This window comes from Pseudonaja textilis, chromosome 3 (assembly GCF_049901715.1).
Source record: "Pseudonaja textilis isolate UNSWEBS1 chromosome 3, rPseTex1.2, whole genome shotgun sequence".
Taxonomy (NCBI): Eukaryota; Metazoa; Chordata; class Lepidosauria; order Squamata; family Elapidae; genus Pseudonaja; species Pseudonaja textilis.
In genome coordinates this window covers 164,513,638-164,538,615 of record NC_141992.1, presented here as the reverse complement: position 1 = coordinate 164,538,615, position 24,978 = coordinate 164,513,638, and the positions used below count along the sequence as shown (strand labels likewise).

At 40.4% G+C, this 24,978-nt stretch overlaps 1 long non-coding RNA gene and 1 pseudogene across 1 annotated transcript in view; one reads left to right on the top strand and one right to left on the bottom strand.

Annotated features, from left to right (window-relative positions):
• Window positions 1-3,690: 3,690 nt before the first annotated feature.
• On the bottom strand, window positions 3,691-5,659 carry LOC113439842 (large ribosomal subunit protein uL2 pseudogene; annotated as a pseudogene).
• Window positions 5,660-8,315: 2,656 nt separating this feature from the next.
• LOC148126394 (uncharacterized) overlaps window positions 8,316-24,978 on the top strand; it is a 45,587-nt gene continuing 28,924 nt past the window's right edge. Inside the window, exon 1 of the long non-coding RNA XR_015743223.1 lies at window positions 8,316-8,601. This is a non-coding gene — a long non-coding RNA (uncharacterized LOC148126394). The remainder of the gene's footprint in view (window positions 8,602-24,978) is intronic.

The window sequence follows — 24,978 nt, the reverse complement described above, 5'->3', positions numbered from 1 at the left end:
ATTATTGTTGTTGTTCATCCTGTTTATATTTGAAAACATGGTGTGTGTGTGTGTGTGTGTGTGTGTATGTGTAGACAAATATCTATATCAGGAGATGCCATAAACTATTAAGTCTTAAATTTCCTAGAACACCATAATTGGTCCATTGGAAGTTTTATACAAGGATCACACTTATTCTTTCAAAGATGGGATTATTTCTGACATCCAAATCAAGCAGTTGAAAATGCCTATGTGGATCTGTAAGGACTTTGAGCTAAGTAGTCTTAAATATAATTCATGATTATTGTGATAAAGAAGGAGATGAAAGTATACATATGCCATATATTTGTAAGAACAGGGGAGCAAACGGAGTCCAGCATATTGTAACAAAAGACACAGTAGACTAGAGTTAACATCAATTTCTAATTCTGGCTTTGACATGTCCTCTTCCAACATTATCTTGATCTGGTTTTCTTTTTTAAAAACTATTTATGTCACAGACACAGGATACAGACATGCATGAATTTGATGCATGAATTCACTTTAAATTGGTATTGCAATGGCATGGAGCAGTCCCTTGAATTTTCTCACATTAGCTTTAATTGATTCAGAAATTCCTTTGACTGCAGTTTATTTGCTTCTAGTCTAATTACTAGGATAAGGGTTGACAATGAAATTGTGACATACTTTTCAATATTGGAGTTTGTTTTTGTTATTAGAATTCCTCAATATATCCTCTGAACACTTCTGAAAGTAATATTCTTAACTAATTTTGTTTGTAATTGAGAATGATAAGAATTAGAATTTAAAACTAAAATTTAGATAAATTTAATTGTACTTTTAAAATGGAAATAAATCAAATTAGCTTTAACTAATTATTATTTATTAATATTACTTTCAGTTGAAAGAACTGATTTTTAAAAATGTGGATCCAGATATTTTTGGATAGTTATCAATTAATGGGACATACAACCTTTAAAACAGGGGTCCCCAACCACTGGGCCGCGGACTGGTACCGGTCCGTGGATCATTTGGTACCGGGCCGCAAAGAAAATAAAAATAAAATAAAAATGGCGGCTTTCTTCGCCTTCGGTAAATGCTGCTGGGATCAGGGATCAAGGACACAAATGAAAGAAGGGGAGGGAGGAAGCAACCAAAGCCTGTCCTGCTCTCCGGCTCAGGGATCAAGGACACAAATGAAAGAAGGGGAGGGAGGAAGCAACCAAAGCCTGTCCTGCTCTCCGGCTCAGCGGCTTCGGTTTCCTCCCACCTCATTCCTCTCTCAGTCGCTCTCTCGCTCCTCCACCAGCCCAGGAAGAAACTGCTCCAAAGAAGCCAGCAGCGTGGCTTTTCCTGTCGGCGCAGCTCCTCCGAAGCGCCCGTTCACCCCCACCCCGCCGCCCACGGTTCAATCCAGTGCTCCGTTCTGCCTGCCTGCCTGCCTTCGTTTCTGGTTGTTTCAGAGTACCTTTGGCTGAGAATAATAACTATTCGCCTCTTTTACTCAGCCGAAGCTGCTCCGAAACAACCAGAAATGAAGGCAGGCAGGCAGGCAGAACGGAGCACTGGATTGAACCGTGGGCGGCGGGGTGGGGGTGAACGGGAGCTTTGGAGGAGCTGCGCCAACAAGAAAAGCCACCCTGCTGGCTTCTTTGAAGCAGTTTCTTCCTGGGCTGGTGGAGGAGTGAGAGAGCGACTGAGAGAGGAACGAGGCAGACACCTGAGGGATAAGGCTGAGGGAGGGAGGGAGACACCTGAGGGATGAGGCTGATGGAGGCAGGGCTGAGAGGTGGGGCTTCTCAGCCATCCTGCAGGGACTTGTCCTGAGCCGCGGAGACAGTCGCGGGCCGCCGCCACCCAGCGCTCAGTTTTGAAGGCGCTCCTCAGCCCGGCGTAGTTCCTGAATCTGCAGCTGAAACCCTCCGTTTTAAATGTCCCAATAGAAGAGAATATCTGTCTCTCAGGGTTGCAATGAGGAGGCTTTGGCGCTCCCTGAACTTGGTGGTTTGCTGGCAGACATTTTATTACCCTACTAGGTAACAACATCAGATGTTACCTAGTCAGGTAATGAAACGTCTGCAAGCAAACCACCAAACTCGGACTCCTCCCCCTCCCCCCCTCCTTGAAAAAGTGTTTCTGTGTGAAACTGGTCCCTGGTACAAAAAAGGTTGGGGACCACTGCTTTAAAAGATGAAAGGAGATAATTTCTGTAAATTTTTCATCCTCCATATTGTCTGCTCCTTCTAGAAATCATGATTAATCATGATTATGAATAGCTTGGAACAATCTAAAATATTGCAGAATATGAAATTCTCAAAATATATTACTCTTAGTTTGTAAGTTTGTAATATTTTCTTTAGGATATTTTTTGTCCTTTTGTTTTCCATTCATTTCATTTGATTTCCTGAATTGCATTTTTGGAGGTGGTTTTCCATTATATTGTTCCTAGCGTGGAGAGTGGCCCAAATTCATCAGCTGGATTCATGGCCAAAGCCTCACAAAGTCCTGGTTTTGACTTACTGTATGTAACCACTACATCAAACTGGCTTGCCTTTAGAAACTAACAATAGCTTAATAAATCTTTGTATCACCTTATGGATATGTTCCACAGTAAGCAATTAATTATTTCTCAAAATGCTTAAAGAGCTTAACTTTCTAAAAGTGCTAAACAGAAAAATAATAACATTTGAAAACAACAATGGCAAATATTTGTGGAGAAATGAAATTTGTTCAAGGAAAAACTGATTCCAAACATATTCTCTTAATTTAACAGCATAAACAAGCCTGTGTTTGATAAATATGAAAAGGAATGAAAAGATTATCCTTAAAAATCAGTCTTGTAATATTGCAAACTGAGAAGCTAAATATATAAACTTCTGCAAGGGCAATTTTGGGCACAATTTATACTGAAGATTTGCTTTAAATAATATGTAATATTCCAGAGTTACATATTATCTCTTATTGGTAGAAACTAGACTATTATAGCATTTTATTTCTGGAATGAAGGTACCTTGTTTATCTTGTTTAAGGTGTTATTTTGAAAAGACTATCTTTTAAAGTTTATAGTGTTGCATCACTTTCACATTAGCTTTTCAGAATTCTTTGCTGTGCATTTTGAGTCCTTGATCCAGTAAAGTCACATTTCAGCGTATAAGACTATTTTTCAAATGGAAATAAGTTCAAGGAGTGACATACTGTACATACATACATATCCATCAAACTCTTCCCTTTTGGGGTAAAAAAACATTATGCAGAGCTTAGAAGAAAAAGTGAACCTCAAAAGTAAAGGCTTCAGATAAGAAAAAAGAAAAATAAACAGAACTAATGTGATACACCAATATCATTCAGTATAACTTTCCATACATTTCTTTCCTTGTAAGTGATACTTCATTTCACCATGTCAATATTATTTTATATATTACTTTTTATTCTTTAAATTTCACACCACTCCCTTTTTGAAGTTTTACACAACCAGTGATAAAAACAATCCAGACTTTCTTGGTCTTCTCCTTCCTCTCAACCCATTCACTCTTCTTTCTAATATTTGTTTTATAATTCAATGTATAACAATGTATAATTCAATGTATTCTTCACACATGTACTAAATGAATTAAAAGTTACTTCCAGAACAAACCATATCCATAAATTAATGCTTCTCCAGTTATATCATCTACATATGAAGACTTACTATTTTTCAACATTCTCCCAGCATTTTTTTTTAATCAGACGGCATTTATTTATGGATATAGTAAAGGAAAGAATTTAATTTGCCTTTTCTTGCACAGTTTTTGTCCCACGCAGTCTACCAGTACATCGGGCTTCAATAAAACCAACTTTGCAACCAGCAGGAGCATCCCTCCTAATAGTCGAAGGCTTACCGATGTGCTGATGGTTACCACCACCGAAGGGATGTTCCACAGGGTTTATAGCCACACCACGGACTCGTGGCCAGCAATTTCTCTTTGCTTTGTATTTGTGGTAGGCCCGCCCAGCCTTCAAGATGGGTTTATCAATATGACCACTACCAGCAACAATACCAACAACTGTTCAATTTGCAGAAGAGATCACCTTCTTAGATCCAGAAGGCAGCTTCATCCTGGTCTTCTTTGTTTCAGGCTTGTGGAAAATAACAGTGGCATAGTTTCCAGAAGCCCGAGCTAGTTTTCCACAATCTCCAGGTTTCTCTTCAAGACAGCAGACAATGGTGCTTTCTGGCATTGTTCCAACAGGCAGGACATTGCCAATGTTGAGCTGAGCTTTTTTGCCACAATAAACGAACTGCCCTGTATGAATCCCTTCACCTGCAATGAACAGTTCTGTTCATTTTTTAAACCTATATGGATCACGGAAAACAACTTTGGCAAGAGGAGCTCCTTGGCCAGGATCATGAATGATGTCTTTTACAATGCCCTTGATGTAGCCATGACTTTCAGCAAAATCAATAGCCCTCAGCTTTGCTGCACCCTTTCTGTGTTTCACACGGGCCCTGAAAACAGAACCAGCACCTTTTCTTTGACCTCGTATAGTGTTTGTTTTATTACCACTCTTCAGCCTATCATTATCATATCCATGCAAATCTCTGAAATACTTCTAACATCTTCTAATTTCAGTTTCATTATTATTTACTCTGTAGGAAATCCTTGTTTAGCCTAGTTTCAATATATTGCCATCTGCCTCTTTCAATGTTACCTACTTTTGTTTGTAACATTCTCTTTTTCTGGAAAAACACCCTTATACCTCTTACTAACTCTTGTCATAAGCAATCAATCATGGGTTTGAATTTTCATTTAAAAGCAATCCTCAATTACTGTCTTCTTCATGCAGGGCCTGGCTGAATCACAATGGTGCTAAAAAAAGAACTTCACTAACAATCCTTGCATTTACAACCATTGCAGTGTCCCACAATCATGTGGTTGTTTTTTGTGTGCTTTACAACCAACCCATATACATCAAATGACTAAGAAACATTACTTCTGTTGCCATGTTTCTCAGTCATTTGATCACCATTTGTGTATTTTGCAACCAGTGAATTTTCATTTACAATAAGTAGAGTTACACTATACAATATAGAAGGGGAAATTAAAATTCTTAAGTCATGGTCATTGGATTTTTTACTTAGTAATTGCATCATTTCACTTAACAACCAAAGGGGAAGTAAGGTCATGTGATTTTCCAATTAGTGAATAAATTGCTGGACTCTATTGTGGTGATTGTAGGGACTTCCTGTATACCCTTGCAAAATATATGTATAAATAGACATACATTTAAATCACATATTGAAAACAAACAGATTTCACATGTAAACCAATACTTCCAATGAAGTCACGATTCTTATTAATCTTGAATCTCTGAGTGGACCAAACAACTGTTTATACTCTTTTCTTCTCTTTCAAACTCTTTAAATTATGTGTACTATTATGCAAAGATCCAGCTCTCTGAAGAAGGCTCTAGTGTTGGAAAAGGTGGAAGCAAAGAGAAGAGGACATCTCCCAGCAAGGTGGATGAACTCAGTTACAATGGAAATGAGTACTTCATTGGAAGACCTGAAGAACCAGATTAGAGACAGATCATTAGGAAGAAAAATCTTTCTCTGGGATCACTAGGAATAAAAAAATGACCTGATGGCACATAATCAATCAAAATAATTCTACATCCCCTCACCTTACCTTCTAAATCCCATTCATACAGAATGTTGCATAATTTTCCTATCCCTTGCTCCCAAGTTCTTCCATTATTACCCTCACTGGAGTTCAACATGCAACTATAATAGCCTATAAATTCCTGTTTTCATATACACCCAGAAGAATATATACACCAATTCATACTTCTGATATACATTTTAACAGTTTTATTAAAAATTATGTTTCATCTTTAGTTCCCTGCCAATATTCAAAAGCTTTACCCTGAAGACCAGGCCAGCTTCATTATTATTACCTTTATTGTCAGAGTACAACATGTGTACAATAAGATTGGCTGAGCCTCCCTTCATGTACCCCCGCCCCAACACAAATCACAGTGAGGACAAGAGTCCCTAACTTAGACCCAATCTTATTACATTATATGTGACCTTGTTGCACAATGCGCGAGCCCTGCAAATCTGTCATACTATGTTGACATGAAGTTAGTTTCTGTTCAGGAATCTGGCAGCCCACGGGTAGAAACTGTTCTTCAGCCTGTTGGTGCAGCTGGCTATGCTTCTATATCTCCTACCTGATGGTAGGAGAGTGAAGAAGTGCTGACCGGGATGTGAGTCATCCTTGAGAATTTTCCTCACTCTTCTAGGGCAGCGAGCCCTAGCAATGTCATCTAGTGGTATCAGGGAACAGCCCACAATGTTTTGTGCTGTGCTCACCACCTTTGTAATGTCTTTCTATCCGCGGCTGTCAAGCCAGCATACCACACCATAATGCAATATGTCAGGACACTTTTTATTGTGGACTGGTAAAAAGAGATCATCAGTCATTGTTCCACTCTTTTGTCTATTAAACATTTCCCCTTTCTCTTAGTTTCATAGGTACACAATGTAATTATTTTTCTTTTTTCTTTTTCATTTGCTCTTTCATACTTTTTAGCATTTATTTATCTTACAACCCTATCTTTCAATCTTCCACATGCCATAGTCAACAGATGGAATCTTACCTATTGATCTGATTAAAGCAGAGGTCTCATTCTCGCGGCCCGTGGGCCAATTGTGGCCCGCAGGACGATATCCTGTGGCCCCCACCATGATATGAAAGTATAATATTAGTGTATAATATAAATATAAAGTATAATATAAAGTATAATATAAAGTATAATATTATGTGGCCCAGCCTCACCCAGACTCTGCCTCCAGAGGCCCCCAGGTAAATTGTGTTTGAGACTCCTGAGTTAAAGGGTGCCACATGTTACATTTACCACACAGTTATATATAAATTTGTTAAAAACAAACAAACAAACAAAGGCAGCACTCCTTGCTCTTGGTAAGGGCACCACCAATCATTCATGGCATATTTTGGCCAGAAAGCAACCAAAGTCCAATTTTATCTAATAGCATCTCTATTAAATAGAGATGCTTTGGATAATTTTTTAATCCTAAAATGTTTTAGGAGCTCCAGTCCATAGCTGTTGTCTGCATCCCTCCAACTAGGAGGTATAGCCATGGTCCTGAAGGAATGATGTTTGTGTGAATGTGTCACATACAGTTATGTGATTGTTATTTTCAGAATACAGCAAGTTTTATGCCACTATTGTGATGAGATTCCATCATATTCAAACATCTTGCCCTTCTGCTTTATGCAAAAATGCTTCCTGTAAAAAAATGAATTGTCATGTTTAACGCTAAGGGTTCATTTTTATGTACCTTGAGTCTCCGATTTTCTCTTTCTTTACCCAGACTAGTGAATGGTTTAATGAAGGAATGGATCATGGATCTATTTACATCTACATAGTATATAGAATATATGTATATCCAGAGCCATAGGATTTGACAGCATATCAAAATCAGTACTTTTGTCCTTTGTAAAATAATGTGAAATATAATTTTCTTTCCTACCATTAATATTCTCTCACTTGTTTACTCACATTTTATTGTTATTTTTAAAATTATTTTTTTAAAAAAACAATGTTAATAACATATAGGCATACTATTTTAAATATTCTGTCAGAGCTGAAAAGGAATTAGTGTCCCCAAAGGTAAGCTAAGGTCATTTAGTCTATTAATGGACAAATATCTGGTCCTGCAAATCCTCGATCAGTTGAGAAGTTATTCCATTTATCCAGAGTCCCACAGGCTTTATCCAAACCAATTAGGATAAAGAAAATGAGCCAAGTTTAGATGATGTCTTGTGGAATTTAAATGTATCTATTTTTGTGTTTAGGTGAAATTGTCTTATGCTATGCTATTTTCATCAGAACCTTGTACATGGTTCACATACTACAATTCAATGGAAGGAATGGATTGAATTCAGCCTTAAAGTTACAGAAATGTCTGAAAAAATCATAACACAGAAAGAAATACAACTCCCAAGTTCTGTAATGAGGACCACAGGCAAGCCTTTTGTTTAGCTTGTAATGAGATGAGACTGTCAAAGTCAATTAGAAATTCCTTTCATTGAACCCCAAGTGTTGCAATCTGACAAAATAATGCAATTTTTCTGCTTTGTTTATTATTTGCAAGACATGTGCAATTAGAGAAATCCTCCCCAAATGGAGATGGTCTAACTAGGAAAAGCTGAAACCTGCTGAAATCTTCCCATATAAACAGCATAGTGGCATTTCGAATGGCCCCTTTCTGTCATCCACCATAACCATCACATCACATCACATCCCCCATTTCTGCTGCAGTCAGGTGAACTGTCAAAGAGTTATTATGGTTGGCTGCCTAGAAATCTCAGGAAAGAAAAATTTGTATAATGTTCCTCTGTGCACAAGGAATTATTTTTCTGATCTTTTTAGGTTCTTTTTGTATCAATTTTTGTTGTAAAAATAACACAGATGTTTCTTGCATTAAAAATAAAACAAAAAAACAAAACGTTAAGCAACAAATGTAGTCGGGGGAGGCGGCTTTTGTTTGGGCTGAAGCCTTCACCATGAATATGTAGCTCTTTGATGGATGCACGTTAGCCGTACCATATATTCTGGGTAAGCTTTGATTTCTCTTTCTTGTGCTATTTTGCATGTTTTAGAAACCTAAGGAAAGCACATAGCATTTTGGTATAGGTTAAATGACAGTAAACAGAATTAAGTGTACATGGCATCAGTGAACTAAATGTATATATAAGCTTCTACAATTTAATTACAATTCAATTCTCAGTTCCTACAAATGTTACACATACTTAATCTTCCATAGCTGCATGCTTGGAAATGAATGCATTACGGTAGTATGTACAGTGCCTCTTCTACTAACTTTGCCTTGTAAATAAAGACTTACAGTATAAGTAGACTATTTCTGAAAGTATTTTCTTTAGAAGGGATTATTTCTATATTAAAGGGCAAAGCTCTATTTTAAATGGGGAACATATTCTATATTTTATATAGTGAATAGACAATTGGGTTCATGAAACCCTATTTCCCATTCAAAATAAAAGCATTTATAACATAGTATTTCACTCACTCATACCTGCACTCATACACAGTATGTGCATACGTGTACAAAGTATATTCTTGATTTAATTTCTTATACTTGCCGCAAGAATTTGTCTTAGCTGAAAGGTAATAAGATTTTGTACAATCCATGCGGCCATTGAATAATTACTCTTGTGCAATCCCATTTTTAAAAAGTGGCCTAGACTAGTGTAAATGCTCATGAAAGGAGTTTCTAAATGGTCTTTGAGCTATTCTTTCATAAAAGAAAACAATTCATAACAGACACCAAGTACTTACTGTAGGAGAAAATGCAGCATATGCAGATAATTCCAAACCTTACATAATTCAAATATTTCTTAAAAGAATGTTGTTCACAAAAATAGAAAATTGACAATCACTTTAAAATATCTGCTACTCTGGAATTGTTATATTTCCTTTTGTAGAGAATGTTGAATGGATAGAACAGGTTTTGAATATTTTGTTTCATTTTCTTTTTTTCTTCTTTTTCATGTTCTTTGGAAGTGCTATATATTATGCACTGTACTTAACATTTTTACAAAAAAATAAACCCAGCAGTGGTTAATATTTTAAATATGCTTGGAATATATATTGATACAATATAATGTGAATAACACTATTTGAAGGGGGGGGGGGATATCACTTTACCTATGAATTGGGGGTTGCTTGCAAGTACTGTATGTTTTGCAAAATCTCAGGGCCCAGAAGTAATAAATGAATTTTGTGTAAGATACTGGTTTTGCTACACAAATGGTTCCTCAAGATCAATTATAATTCCTCTGGATCAACAGCGGGGCAGCAGCAGTAGCAACAATATCTGTTCTGCCTCCCCTCCTTTCCCTCCGGCCCATGTCTAGTACTAGGAATTGCACAAACAATGCCCCTAAGCTGAATATGCACCAGTGAACAGCTGCTTAGCACGGTTGCTTCTAATAGCTGGTTGGGACACAAAGGAAGGGAATTCATTCTAGGCATCACTTTTGTTTTCATTGCCAGTGAATAACCCACTGAATAATCCAAAGTCGATAATACCAACCACATATGTAGCTCAAGGATCCTTATGTGCTTTATCACATGCTATGGAAACAAGCTGATTTTTATTTTTATTATTTATTTGTTAAACATATTTCTATCCCACTGTAGACAGAAAGATTCTTGGCAGCTTACCTAGGCTTTTCATGCACAGGAGGGGACATGCACTAAAATCCATAAGTTACTATTTCTGTGTAGAAATAGGTTTTCATATTTGAATCACATGTTCTGAGTTTACGTCTGGGTGTGCAATCTGTACAAATCTACAGTTTACAGAGAAACAAATAATCCAGAAAACAGATAATGCAGACATATCATTTAGTATATCCCTAGGCCAAGGCATAAGCCTTTGTGCATCTGCTCATTTGCAAATAGGTGTAAGACCTCATGCTCAGAGTTCTCTGTGCCTAAAGAGTTGATACCTGGAAAAAAAATAGTTGCAGTTAAATACATTCTAGAAGAAATCAACCTGAAAACTAAGTACAGTATAAGTGATTGTTATTATAATACAAATCACATATGATGTGTCAGTTTAGATTATTTTGTGAAGCTGCCCCATCAAATTCTTTTGCAGCTTTTCATTGCTTTTCAACATAATTTTAGAAAATGTTATGTTTAAGCTTATTTTCTCCTCTGCAATTCATATAATTCATTTCTGCATCTCTGTTAGTCTGGACAAATCAAGGTGACAATCCATGGTTAGGTATGTCAAACCCTTTGTCCTGCAGCTGATCTGAATTGAAATACAATGAAAGCCAAGAAGGATGTATAAGAATCCAGCTGCTTTGCTGTGACAGGACACTCCCAGTTTTATAGTGTGTCTGATCTTGTTTGTATAGCAGGGTAAGCCATTCCATCTGATCACCATGCAAATAATAAAATGTTCTTTTGCAAGAGACAAAGTCAAATCTGGAGATGCCTGATAAAAAGTAAAAATTGCTTAAAATTGCCTTGCATGTAGATCATCAGAGCATTTAATTTTGGTGAAGGACCCGTAGGACCCCCTGTTTCAATAGTTACATGAGATACAAGTAGGCTCTTGTTTATAATCTATTAGAGGCTGCTTTGCTCAAAATTCTGCACTGGTAGTACTTTGTAAAGGCGGTTTTTTATCTGAAGCATGCAATTACTCATGCTTTATGGTGTTGGGATAACTGGCATCAGCAGTATGATTTAATTAAATTTGAAATTATTAAAGAAAATATATAGGCATCCAACTAGCCAATCCAAATTAAATGCTGTGGTCTATTTCTTACCCAGGGTGTTTCCAATTGAAGGATTTAGCCAAAAGATTACCCTTCACAGATGGAAATATTTTTTATGTTTAGCTGTTCCAAGCTAAAAGAGCAGTATGATATTTCTGACTGTTCAGAGCATTGATATTCACACTGATTGTTTTCTAAATTGCATCAGATTTATGCTGGTTTTATATCAATATTCTTTAAATATTTCATTCTTCTATATCTCTTCTAAGCACCACCATTTTGTTTCAGGATTGCAATCAAGCAATTAGTGTACAAGATGGAAGCTCTCTACCTTTTCTCTCTCTCTGACACTGCTGTTATGGGTAATTTGTAGGGTCCAAAGCAAAGTCACAGACTTGCAGATTCTGGCAGAAAATTCAAGGACATTAAATTAAGAGTAGTTATTAAAAGAAGCTGAATAAAATAAGACCACATAGTATTTTGCTTACTGAATGACTTACAAACTGGTTGTAGCAAAGATATATTTATCTACAATAAACTTAAACTCTGGTTTAAAAGTATTTTGCCTTATATTCTCATGAAAAAAATAAAAAGAAACAACGCATTTCTGTATGTGTGTATACTACTGAAAAGGCAGTGGCATATATAAATATTTGTATAGGTACAAAGAAATGAAATTAGATCCTTTAAAAAAAAAATTGGACAATTTTGGAAAATCATCATCTTGAAGCACAGATCAGGTTGTGTATGTGAAAAGTTTTTTTTAATGTGCTGTGATGCTTGCACTTTTAAAAATTGCATATTTATCAACCTCTGAATTATTAATGAGCTTGGGAGGTGGGAGAGAAATAGAAAGAGAGCAAAAACATATGCTTAGAAAAGCATTTTATGTGCAGGTAGCAAGAATTATGCCACATAAAAGCAGTAATGCTTCTCTAGTACTTTTTCTATGACTTACTCTAGCTAGATCTTGTGATCCAGCTTTCTCTCTTTTGTGCTTGAGGTCAGTGCTGGCTTGGAACATGTTTTTCACCAATATCAAATGCTTTAAAAATATCCAAGGATGGAACATTTAATAAATATTAGTTTTCTAAACGTTGGAAAAGGAGAAGGCTGTCAAGAAGCTTCTAGTAAGCCAAGGCTTAACAACAAATTTCATAAATTAAAAATTCTCCAGCTACAGAAGGTATAAACCTAAGCTTAAGAGCTTGGAATCATTCAAGCACATATCTGTATACTGAGTCAATCTGGGAGACAAAACTCGTGCTGTTCCATCATTTATTGCTACTGATTTTTCCCCACTTCAAAGACATGTGTACATCTGCATGTCTAGCTCATCTGCCCTATCATGAGGTTAGGCCCTTGCATTAAATATTGCTATTTTCCATTTCATTCAGAAATATTAACAAATAGGGAAAATTACTCTTTTCATTAATATATTGTCACTGGAAAAATAATAATGCACCAAATGCTGAATATATAAGGACTTGCGTATAAACCACAAGTAATTCCTAAATAACACTAGGCACATAAATCTTATGATAATAAATCAATATGAATTTATTTGGTTTCCTGGTACAGAACATGATTCTCTAGCCAAAACAATGTATTGTGGATATTTATTATAACTACAACAAAAACACAGTTGTTATTATTATATACATACATACATTATATGTATGTGTATAAATATTATTCTCAAATTAATAAAATAGCCTAATTGCATTGTGCACTGCTCAATATTTCTATTTGATATCATAGAGTTAAGCAATTACAAAAGAAAAAAAAAGTAATAGTGCCTATCCCACTGCCCCCAACATCTAAAATCATCTACAGCATGAAACTGAGCTAGAGAGTATATAAAAATGTTTAGCCTAATCATTCCTTAATGACAGTGACTTATATCCTTATTGCGGTTGATTTGTTTCCTGGGTTTTAAAAGATTATTTCCATGGTGCAGGCTTAGCATAAGCTGCTGAGAAACCACAAGCACTGCACTTAAGCCAGAGTTTGGGACATTTGCCAATGGTAATCTGATAATCTGATTATACACACAAACACACGTACATTACACGTGTGTGAATAAACATGCACACACACACATTCTCCTGCAATAAAATTATGGGTTGTCAGACAGACAGCAGTCCCAAAATTGCTCATTCAAGCCATACGGTTGAATTATACTGTAGAATTAAATGTGTGAAAAGCAGGAATATTTTTTAGTAGACAACCAGATAAACAGAATCAGAAACAAATCAACAATATATTTAATGCTAGTTTTGCTTGTAAATTCTGCCTTTGGTTGCATCTAATTATTGCCTAGATGTAAAGCTCTCTGACCTTGCCTTTGCTTGCAAAATTTCAAAACAGGTCATTTTAAAACACACCAATACAAAACCTAGAAACTAAGACTCTCAAAACACAACAATAGTGAACCACAATGACTCACTACTAGTGGCCTGACTTTTATGAAACCTAGTATAAATGGAATTGCTTCAGAGGTACGCTGGATACCATTTACCTGCAAAATTTAGAGCTAATCTCAAATGTTTGATGACTTATAAAAAGAGAATATAATATTAATTAAATATGTCATGTCACTAGAGTTATTTTTTATTTATTAAAGTACATTTCTGATTTGGTGGAGTATCTGAGCAACAAATTTTATTTTCTTCAATGTTCTGGATGTGGCAGAGGAGGGATTGGTTTACACTGAAATATGCTGTAACACATAATATATACCCATGTTTCATCCTCCTTGTTTAAACCTTCAGAGCCAGGTCATAGAACTGTGCAAGAAAAAATAAATAAACGTCATTTGTTGTTCGATAAATGGAGACATAAAATTGTTTTCCATTCCATTGCTTCAGAGGGTGGCACTGTAAAGCAGAAATGTAGAAAGAAAACATGTATAAAATTAATTTAAGAATCTTTTTTCTATGGTTATTAAATGATATAGCAGATTAAGGGAAATTGCAGGGCAGTAGGAACTGTAATTTTCTCCAGATAAGCACCAATGTGCAGAATTGCACCCAGAATATGGCATTTATATTTTATTCATGGACATAGGTCTAAATATTCATTGTATTACCTTTTAGTTCATGTAGATACATGTATCTTTGCACTTTCCAAAACTAACAGCATAGCCATTCTAAACTGGTGCTCCAATAATATTTTACTTTTTCTTTAATTTCCTCTTCAGCTTTTTGTAAATATATTCCAGTGTTCAAGATTAAAATGTGATTGTCTATCTCATTCAATTGCTTGTTTATGTTAGAAATTGTTTATTTTGTTTACCTTAGAATTTACAAACTGGCTAAAGTATTTATTGTAAAGTATTTGTATTTGTTGGAAAGCCAGTTTTGAAGAGCACTATGCCTTACTAAATTAAAATAATGGAATTTTGATAACTAGTTCACAACTGAGAATAGCAGAAGAAACCTTAAGAGAGCTGAGAGCTGATATATTTAAAGTTCCTAAAGAAGAAAGTAAATAAAGAAATGAATGATATTCAAGCTTTTTGCTTGCGCTTGGTAATAATCTCCATAGAAGAATACAGTACAGATATTAAAAATTTGGCCATATCAGGTATAAACATTGTTTCAATCTGTTCTTATTACCTATTCAAAGGTTGCTGATATGAAGAAAGTGGGATATAAAATATGAAATCTAGTTCTTAATGGTTCTCAGGAGACTAAGTATTCTGTTCAGTTCTGAATACACCAGTGCCCAAAACAGGGGAGACGCACTCTCTCTCTCTCTTTTTCTTTGTCTGTCGGTCTGTTGGTCTGTCTCTCTCCCTCTCTCTCTCTCTCCCCCCATATGTGTGTCTGTGTGAAAAAAATCAAGATGGTAGTCCTAGTCATACGTTTGAAAGTATGCTTCTATTTTCCATGCATTATATGCATGTTAAAAAGGGACATCACCTTGATTGCTCTGTCATGACCACGATCTTTACTTTTTGGTACCTCTTGACGCAGCTGATGTCCTCAATGACAGGCTAGAGATATAGAAGAATATTTTTGCTTTTTTTCATTAAAAACTTCTGCCAATTACTTATAGCACATGGTGTTGCTACCATGTTTCTTATATAATAAGGCTGGGTCTTATTTTTTTTTGAGCCCCGAAGAAATGGCTAGGCCATCTTTTCGAGGGTGATTTAATTCTCCCCCTTTGCATCTTCGGGTGGGTGGCGATGGCTTGGATGTTGACCTTGGCGTTGGTGGGGCACTTCGTATCGGGGTCAACGCAGGCAGCACCATATCTGGGTGTGCAACAAAAGTACTTCCTAATGGCAAGCCCCGCCACCATTCCCCTGCATTTTGCATGTTTTAATATAGGCCTTAATTTGTGGGGAGGGGCTTAATTTCATTTCATGCCTATAAAACATGCTGGGATTTCCTATTGGGGGAAGCCGTATTATTGGAGAAACAGGGTATAAGAATTTAGGTTTCTTCAGCTTTGAGGTATATCAGAAAAAATAAAAGTAGTTGGTAGGGAGATGGGGTAGAGAATCCAATGTAAGATTTACTTTTGCTCCTTCCAAAACAGACCTTGCTGTAGTTTTTTGGAGAGAGTATTATGATCAGTACTAGGTTTCTGGGAGTCTTTTCAGAGGTCATAAATCTGAAATGTACACTGAAAGCCCTGGTTGAATGTATTGCTGCTCCCTGCTATGCAAAACCTTGGGTGGTTGAGGTTTTCCTTCTAATTCTAATTCTCTGGAGCAGAAAACCTTGTGCAGGGAAACTCGTCAAGGGAAAATATCTTAAACAGCCTCTTTAGGGAATACTTTAATTACACTTTAAAATGCTGGCATTAATCAGTTCACTAACATATATGTTTCCTGGTAAGAACTTTCATTTTAATTCTTATTTTTGAGTGCATATAGATTTTATTTGGTGAGGTTCTTGAGCATTAGGAGTGGTGGAGGATGTACCTGCTGCCATTGTGCTTTCTTTATATACCTTCCAGCAGTTACTGACAATTCTTTGTTTCAAATAGCCTAAGGGAATGATTTCTTGACCTTTGACAATCCAGAGTGTGAGAAGCCAGGGAAGCTGCATGTTACAGAAGAGATGACAGCAAAAGACAGGTGTTGTAGTTGAGCAATGAGAGGCTAGACCAGGGCATGGATGCAACAAGACTTTATTGAAACAATAAAGGACTGAATGTGTTAGCCCTGCCTGGAGCAGGCTCACAGCGATCAGCGGCTGGCCGGACCCTGCAGCCGGCTTTTATAGCTGGCCGTCGAGGGAGGCCAGCCAATGAGGGGCAGCAAACGCCCCCGCAGCATGAACGGACCTGGGTGGGGACTTTGGCAAGTTCCAGGGACATAACACCCCTTCCCCCCAGATGCGAACACGCATAGTCATTTAAATAAGCGGGCGGTCTGTGCTGGCGCCCCGAGCGTCGTAACTCCAGTGAATTACCAAGTGTCTCAGAGTTCAAGGAAACCGGTGGGGTTGGTGATGGGGTGCAGCCTCGCTCTGAGGTTTGCGCAGGTACCGGTGCAGTGCTTCTGGACGGTGATGTCGTGGCCCCGTCTGCTGGTTCAGGTGGAGGACCCATCGGGCAGTCCCGGTCTACTGCCTGCTCCCTTGGTCCGGGTGGTGGTGGCGAAGAGATTCTGGCATGGTCTTCGATGAGAGTTTGGTGTGGCACCTGGGGGTCGACCTGAGCCCACGATCCGGCACTGGCGAAGGTACCCTGTCGCTTCCTTAGCTGGTCCAGGTGTCTTCTCCAGATGCGGCCGTCTTCCAGCTGGACTCGGTACGACCTGGGACCGGTGATGGCTACTATCACTCCTGGAATCCACAGTGGGTCTCCGGCATAGTTCCTTGCAAAGACATGTTCCTGCAAGACAAAATCTCTGACCCCCATCATTGAAGCGAGAGGGGTGTCAGGGCAATAGTGAGGGTGGAGCCTGTCCAACACAGTTCTTAGGCGTCTACCCATCAGAAGTTCAGCAGGGGATTTGTTGGTGACCATGCAAGGGGTTGAGTGTTGGCTTAGCAAGAAGCGGGAGAGTCTGTGATGCCAATCTTCTTTGCTGAATCTGGCTAACGCTTCTTTTGTGGATCTAACGGCTCTCCCCAGTCCGTTGCTGGCAGGATGAAAGGGGGCCGTGAAGATGTGTCGGATGCCAAGATTGGTGGCAAAACGGCTAAATTCTGTTGAGGCAAACTGGGGGCCATTATCCGAAACTATGATATCTGGTAGCCCGTGTGTTACGAATAGGCGGGTCAGAGCCTTGGTAACTGCTTGCGTGGTGGTCGTGGATAGTTGGGCCACATCGATCCATTTAGAGTATGAATCTACGACCACCAAGAAGGTTTTGCCGTGTATTGGACCCGCTAAGTCAATGTGTAGCCTTGACCAAGGCGCGTTGGCGCTCTCCCACTTTGTGGGGGTGGTGACTGGAGGGGATGGTCTGGATTCCTGACAGGGTTGGCATGAGCTTACCCACTTGACGATGTCGTCGTCCAAGCCAGGCCACCAGACGTAACTCCGAGCCAACGCCTTCATCCGGACGATGCCCGGGTGGCCCTCGTGTAGTCCCTCTAAGACTGGTGTGCGAAGTGAGGCCGGAATGACAACCCGGGTGCCCCACAACAGGCAGCCCTGTATGCTAGATAGTTCCTGTTGACGGGTCTTAAAAGGTGTGAATTCGGCTGCGAGGTTAGAGCCCGGCCACCCCCTCCTCACCCAGTCCAGTACCTGGGCGATTGTTTTGTCCGTCTTGGATTTGGTGGCGATGTCGAGGGCGGTGACAGGAAGGTTGAGCTCGGTGACATCGAAGATGGCATGGACCGGGGCCGGGTCTTCAGCTGGAGCTGGCAGGGGGCAGCGGCTGAGGGCGTCTGCGTGGCTTAATGTTTTTCCTGGGCGGTGGATGAACTTGTACAAATAAGCCGCCAGGAACAAGGTCCACCTCGTCATTCTGGGAGACAACACTTGGGGAGTCTGCTTGTCTCCAGATAGAAGACCCAGGAGAGGCTTGTGATCCGTGATTAGTTCGAAGTTTTGGCCAAACAGGAATTCATGAAATTTCTTAACCGCGGCCACTGCGGCTAAAGCCTCCTTGTCGATTTGACTATAGTTACACTCTGTTGCTGAGAGCGTTCTGGAAAAGAAAGCGATTGGTGCCTCGGAGCCGTTGGGTAGTCTATGGCTTAATACGGCTCCAATCCCAAAAGGGGATGCATCTGCGGCTAGTACCAATGGGAGATGTGGGTCAAATTGAATAAGGACCGCGTCTGATGTGAGCAGTGATTTGACTGCGCGAAAAGCGGTGTCTTCCTTGTGTCCCCAGTGCCAAGGTGATTTTTTATCTAAGAGCCTGTGTAAAGGCTCTGCTACTGATGCTTTGTGAGGTAGAAATGATGCATAAAAGTTCAATAATCCCAAAAAGGCTTGTAGCTCGGCTTTAGTGGTTGGCGTGGGTGCCTCATGAATTGCCTTGACCTTGGATTCTAGGGGGTGAATGCCTGAGGCGTCAATTCTATAGCCCAGAAAGTCCACCTGTCTAGTGGCAATGGCACATTTCTCCCTTTTAATTTGAGGCCATGCTGTCTGAACCTGTCTAACACTGCTCTGACTCTCTGGAAGAGTTGGGGCCTGTCCCTGGCCGAGACCAATATGTCATCGAAGTAGGGCACTACGCCAGGGAGGCCCTGAAGTATACGCTCCATGAGGGATTGGAAGATGCCCGGGGCAACACTTATGCCAAACTGGAGACGCCTGCACCGGAAGGCACCCCTGTGGGTCACAATGGTTTGCAGTTTGGCTGTTTGGTTGTCAACAGGGAACTGTTGATACGCTTGTGACATGTCCAATTTGGCAAAAATGTTGCCAGGCTCAAAGGTATGCAATAAATGTTGAATGACCGGGACTGGGTACGCGCTAACTTGTAGAAAGCGGTTAATTGTTGTTTTGTAATCCAAACAAATTCTCAGGCTGCCATCCTTTTTAAGGGGTGTGACAATTGGCATCTCCCATTTGGCGAAGTCTGTTGGCTCAATGACCCCTTGCTTTAATAATTTATCCAGCTCTGCGTCCAGTTTAGGCCGAATGGCGAATGGGACTCTACGAGGTTTCAGCCGGACTGGAACCGCTTGGGGGTCAACTGCAAATGAGATGGGGGTACCATTATAACACCCTAACTCATCGCTGAATACGTCTGAGTAGTCAGTGAATAAGGAGTCAGTGTCAGAAGCTGAGACAGCATGGACTCCTGTTAACCCTAGGCCGAGGTAGGGGAACCAATCAAGCCCCAGAAGACTAGGGAGGTTGCCGTTAACTACCACTAGAGGCAGGTGGCCTTTGAAAGCTTTAAAATTAACAAGGAACTTGCCTTTGCCGAGTACTGGAATGTCCTTTCCCTGATAATCCCTCAAGGTGATCTGGCACTTCTGGAGCTGGTTTCTGGATAGTCTGGGCTGGATTTTCTTGAGGGTGCTCCAAGAGATGATTGAGAGCGCTGACCCCGTGTCAACCTCCATACGACAAGGTTTACCTTCTAATAAAATGGAGAGTGTTATTTTACTAATAGAGTGACAGGTGTGGTTAGCATGGTAGCAAGTGTGACAATTTAGTACTTGCCTTTGGGGCCCAGAATGGGAAAAGGAAGGAACCTTTTGTGCTGAGTTGTGCGCGGCCTGGCAGACTCTGGCGATGTGGCCTTTTTTGTGGCAATTGTTACAGATGGCACCCTTGAATTTGCACAAAGCTCTCGAGTGAGGTCCGCCACAGGATAGGCACAGGATGATGTGTTTGGGTGCGCTGTTGCTTTCTTGCCTGGCTCCTGCCTGTGGTTGTTTGGCATGGGCGAGGCGGTGGATGTCTGTTTGATCGTTGGGATCATCTTCGTTGACTACCTCTTCTGAATGAACGGTGGCGCAGCTTTGTTTGGGAACGGGACCTTGAATTTCGGTGGCTGACTGGGTTGCCAGTTCTGCTGCCAAGGCTTCCTCGACGGCCTGGGAGAGGTTGAGGTCCTTCCTGGCGAGTAGTCGCCTTTGGAGGTGAAGGTCTTTGACCCCGCAGATGAGCTGGTCGAGGAGCATGTCATCTAGATAGTTCCCGAACCCGCAGTGGAGGGCTGCAGTCCTCAAGGCGGCCATATATTGGTTGACGGTTTCCTTTTCCGCTTGCTTCCTCATCCGGAAGGTGAAACGCCTTGCGATTTGTGATGGTCTGGGGGAGTAATGATTTGTGAGAATCTCCAGCAATTCTGCCCAGGGGACATTCTTTAACTCGAGCAACGAGTGCTGTGGCGGTATCAAAAACGATGGCTCCGCAATAACTGAGGAAGAATGACTTCTTTCTGTGCTCCCCAGCATCAGCCAGACCAATAGCATCGATGTAGTGGTTAAAACGATTCTTGTATGACTCCCACTTTTCTTCACCTGGCTTGAACGGTGGGAAGGCTGGGTTGGAGTTCATGATGAGGACTTCTGCAGGTTATGCTGCTGTGAAATCTCTCTGGGACAACGAAATGGCACTTTGTGCTCTTGTCAGGCTAGTGACTACAGCTCTGGAGAGGCTCCACAGAACCTCTCTGCTCTCTCTCTGGGCTAACAATTGTGGCTAGGCTGCAACGGCTGTTGGCAGCGTTTTGAATTTCGTGCTCCTGGAGAGCGTAGGCGGTAATGGCTAGCCGCCTCTGATAGCGCTTCAAATTTCGCGCCTGCGTAGGCGTCAGTGACTCGGAATAACAGCACCGTGCTGTATTCCGGCAAGAAATCCAAACGACAGCCGTTTGAATTTTGCGCTCTTTTGTGTTGAGCGGCTGCGGCTCGCAGCGCTCCACTTTCCCCTGTAGCTTGCTAACCAAGCGGCTACAGATGCTTATTACTTTCGCTCTTGCTGACCGAGCTCTCCGGCGGCGCAGCTGCGGCTCAGCGATTTAGTGATTTCAGCTGTTGCGGATTGCCTCTGGTAGCCATCCCATCCTCATCGCCAGTGTTGTAGTTGAGCAATGAGAGGCTAGACCAGGGCATGGATGCAACAAGACTTTATTGAAACAATAAAGGACTGAACGTGTTAGCCCTGCCTGGAGCAGGCTCACAGCGATCAGCGGCTGGCCGGACCCTGCAGCCGGCTTTTATAGCCGGCCGTCGAGGGAGGCCAGCCAATGAGGGGCAGCAAACGCCCCTGCAGCATGAACGGACCTGGGTGGGGACTTTGGCAAGTTCCAGGGACATAACAACAGGGTATTCACATAAAGACTGAAATAATTTTAAAGCAAACTGCCATTCATGACACTGACAAGGAAAAAAATAGCAGACTTCTTTCTGTATAAGATTAAAATTGAGAGAGAAGGTATATTATATTGATTGATTTGGATTCTAATTTTCTTAGTATATAGCAACATATCTATCATATAAGTCTGAAGACAGAGCAGTGAAGGCCACCACTCCTCTAAGTACAATACACCATTACATGTATTGGGGAACCATAGTCCCAGGGATGGGCTGCCGGGGGTTTGTAGGGGTTTGGGAGAGCTGCAGCTAAGATGCCATTTGTGTAATTTGGAGAATCCCCAAATCCCACTCTTGCTGGCCCCACCAACCCTGCTCAGGGAGGGAGAAAAATGGACTTCCGGGAAGTTCAGGAAGGTTGGAAATGGGCCCATTTCCAGCTTCCAGAGAGCCTTCTGAGCCCAAGGAGGCCATTTTCACCCTCCTGGAGGCTCAAGGAAAGCCTCAAGAGCCTGGGGAGGGCAAAAATGTCCCCCCACCCTGGAAGGAAGCCGACAAGGTCACACTCACCAAGGCCATGCCCATCCAGAAACTGGGCAGAGAACGCTTTGCTAAAATTTTTGAAGCCCACCCCTGCATAGTCCTCCTTTTTCCAACCTTATAGCTCTGCTTGCTATAACTGTGATTGATCTTTTCTCTTTTTAATGGGCAGATTGATCAATGGAATTGAATTGAGACAATGGCCCACTTTAGTGTTGCTTATGAAGGAGAACATTACTTCAAAATGGCTTGGTCTAACAAAATGGATATGGCACGTTTAGCAAAAAAAATGCTTAAAAATACAAGATTGCTAAGGGTTTGAAACGGCAAAATCAGGGACTATATTGGAAAAGAATAAATCTTCAAAAAACAAGCTCTATGTAAGCTTTTGCCCTTCCCCCTGTTGTGTTCTGTTTCCTGCAAAGTCCAATAAACTTGGTTCAAGCAGATTATGTGTCCTCAACTCATTAGCTGAGATGGGGATTTTTACTTGGGATAACTCTATGTGCATATGAACATCTGGCCCTTGTCATACGTGCCTCTCTCTCAAAGTATCTACAAAAGCCACTTGTTCTTTGGTAACCTGGAAAGTTATTTTTTCAAAGAACTTATTCCAGCTGAACTGTTTAAAATTGTACTCAGTGGTGGTATTCAGCTGGTTCGCACCAGTTCAAACAAACCGGTAGCAATGATTTGGCATGGGTCACCAAATCAGAGTAAGTTCTGGCTGGCCATGCCCCTGACTGGTCACCTGGTTGCTGCTGAGTCGCTTGCCCTGCCTGCCCGATGCTCCCTCACCCTGCCCGCATGATGCTCAGCCCTTAAGGTATTTCTTTTGTTTTCCTCCTGCCCATCAGCTGTTCATACAATCAGCTGTGTCGGGATTCCCCTAGTTGTCTTACTGCTTTGCCCAGGAGGATTTCCTGAGGCCCAGGAAGGCAAAAAATGGAGGGAGGTATGCAGCCCTCCCCTCTCCATTTTTTGCCTTCCTAACTTCAGAGGAGCCTTCTGGAAGCAAAATGGCCCTCCAGGATGCTCCCCTGAGGCTCAGAAGGCCCCAAAATGGAGCAAGGGGGGTGCTGCTCCATTTTCTTTTTCTTCCTGAGTCCCAGGGGAGCCTTCTGGAAGAAAAAAATGTCCCCAGGAGGCTTGCCTGAGGCCCAGAAGGTCCAAAAAATGGGTGGGGAGGGGTGGCTGCAAAAAGAAGAAGAAGAAGAAGAAGAAGAAGAAGAAGAAGAAGAAGAAGAAGAAGAAGAAGAAGAAGAAGAAGAAGAAGAAGAAGAAGAAGAAGAAGAAGAAGAAGAAGAAGAAGAAGAAGAAGAAGAAGAAGAAGAAGAAGAAGAAGAAGAAGAAGAAGAAGCCATGCCCACCCAGTCATATGGCCATGCCCACCAGCCACACCTACCAAGCCACATCCACAGAACTGGTAGTAAAATTTTTGAATCCCACCACTGGTTGTACTACAATAATCTTGCTTATCATTCTTTTCTAACTTGCTAAAAGTTTAATCAGTGGACTGTTATAAATCTTCCAGGAAAATGCCCACTGTGGAAAGAAGAATATGGTTGCTTTTTGTTTGCTTTTATTTTGTAGTGTTTATGTTATGTGAGTATCCCCTGTATGAGGTTAGTATAATGTAACCAAAAGGAACAGAAGCCTTCTTTGTTACTATATGATGGTTTAAATTCAGATCCTGCTACCTTAGTTACGGTTACTATGGGAGATAAACTTATTCAAGTTAATGGTTTAAAAAATTGAATAGAAAGAGGTCAGTGGGAGATGGTTGGTTATTAGTTGAAGCAGAATTTGAAACCAAAGCAATTCTCCCTATCTAAGAGAACCCTGCTGGGTGGTCTGAAGATTGTAGCTGTGTGATGGAGGTAAGCTGGATCCTATGCTGGGAAGAGACAGTGAAATTTAAAGATGGCTTCAAGCAGAGTTATGATCAAAGTGTACGTCAGCAAACACTCCTTGAAATAATCAAATTATCTTAGGGGCCAAAAGCAGTAGGTAGAAAAGTGCTATTCAGCAGATACTGCTCAATATGACTGGTTGGTTGGAGTGAAGATAAGAGAAGGAAAATCTTCAGACTGTATTCAGCTGGAGAAACATCTTTCACACAGTAGGAGTTATATATTTAATATAAGCACAGTATACACCCCCTAAGAGGATTGCCACATGCTAACACTTGCCAATTCACCTAAGAGAAAACATATGTCTGTTCCCAAATGAATGTTCAAAGAAAGATTGTCGCAGCCTCTTGAATTCCAAACAAAAACATAAAATAAAACTGATCATGGAATCCAGAAAATTGAAGAGTTGATATTATCTAAATTGCACTTCCTAAATACCCATTTTGTTGTAAGTTTGCATCTTTTGCAGAAAACCCTATACAGGCCTGGTGTTTTGATGCAGCCTGGAATGCACATCTGAAGCCAGACAGTTTTTCATGACTTGTAAGGCAGTTGTTATTACTTACTATCTTAAAAAAAGTTTTCCTAGTTATCTAGAAAGTATGACGGTGTTTGCTATATTTTCCTGTGATGTTGTAATACAATAAAGCTGAAGCATGGAACTACTGCCAAGAGCTGAGTGTTTTCAAGTCTGTTGGTTTTCCATTATGTCTGAAATACTTTTTCCCGAATTCTTGGGCCAGGATGTTTGGAGAACTTAGTTTGAATGATGGTTTATATGTTTTGAGGGCTCAGTGCATAGCATAAGTACAGCATTGTTTGTTGCTTGTGTTATTTGTGTTTTAAATTGCTCACTTCCCCGAGTTATCCACTGAAATAGGCAGTAATAGAAATATTTTAAATAAACAACCATAAATTGACTAGCAAACCTCACTTGGCTTCGTTTGCTTTCCCCAAATACATAGCAATCTTGCTGAATGCTGAAATGATAAAGCACTGCTGAAACATCACACCCCAATG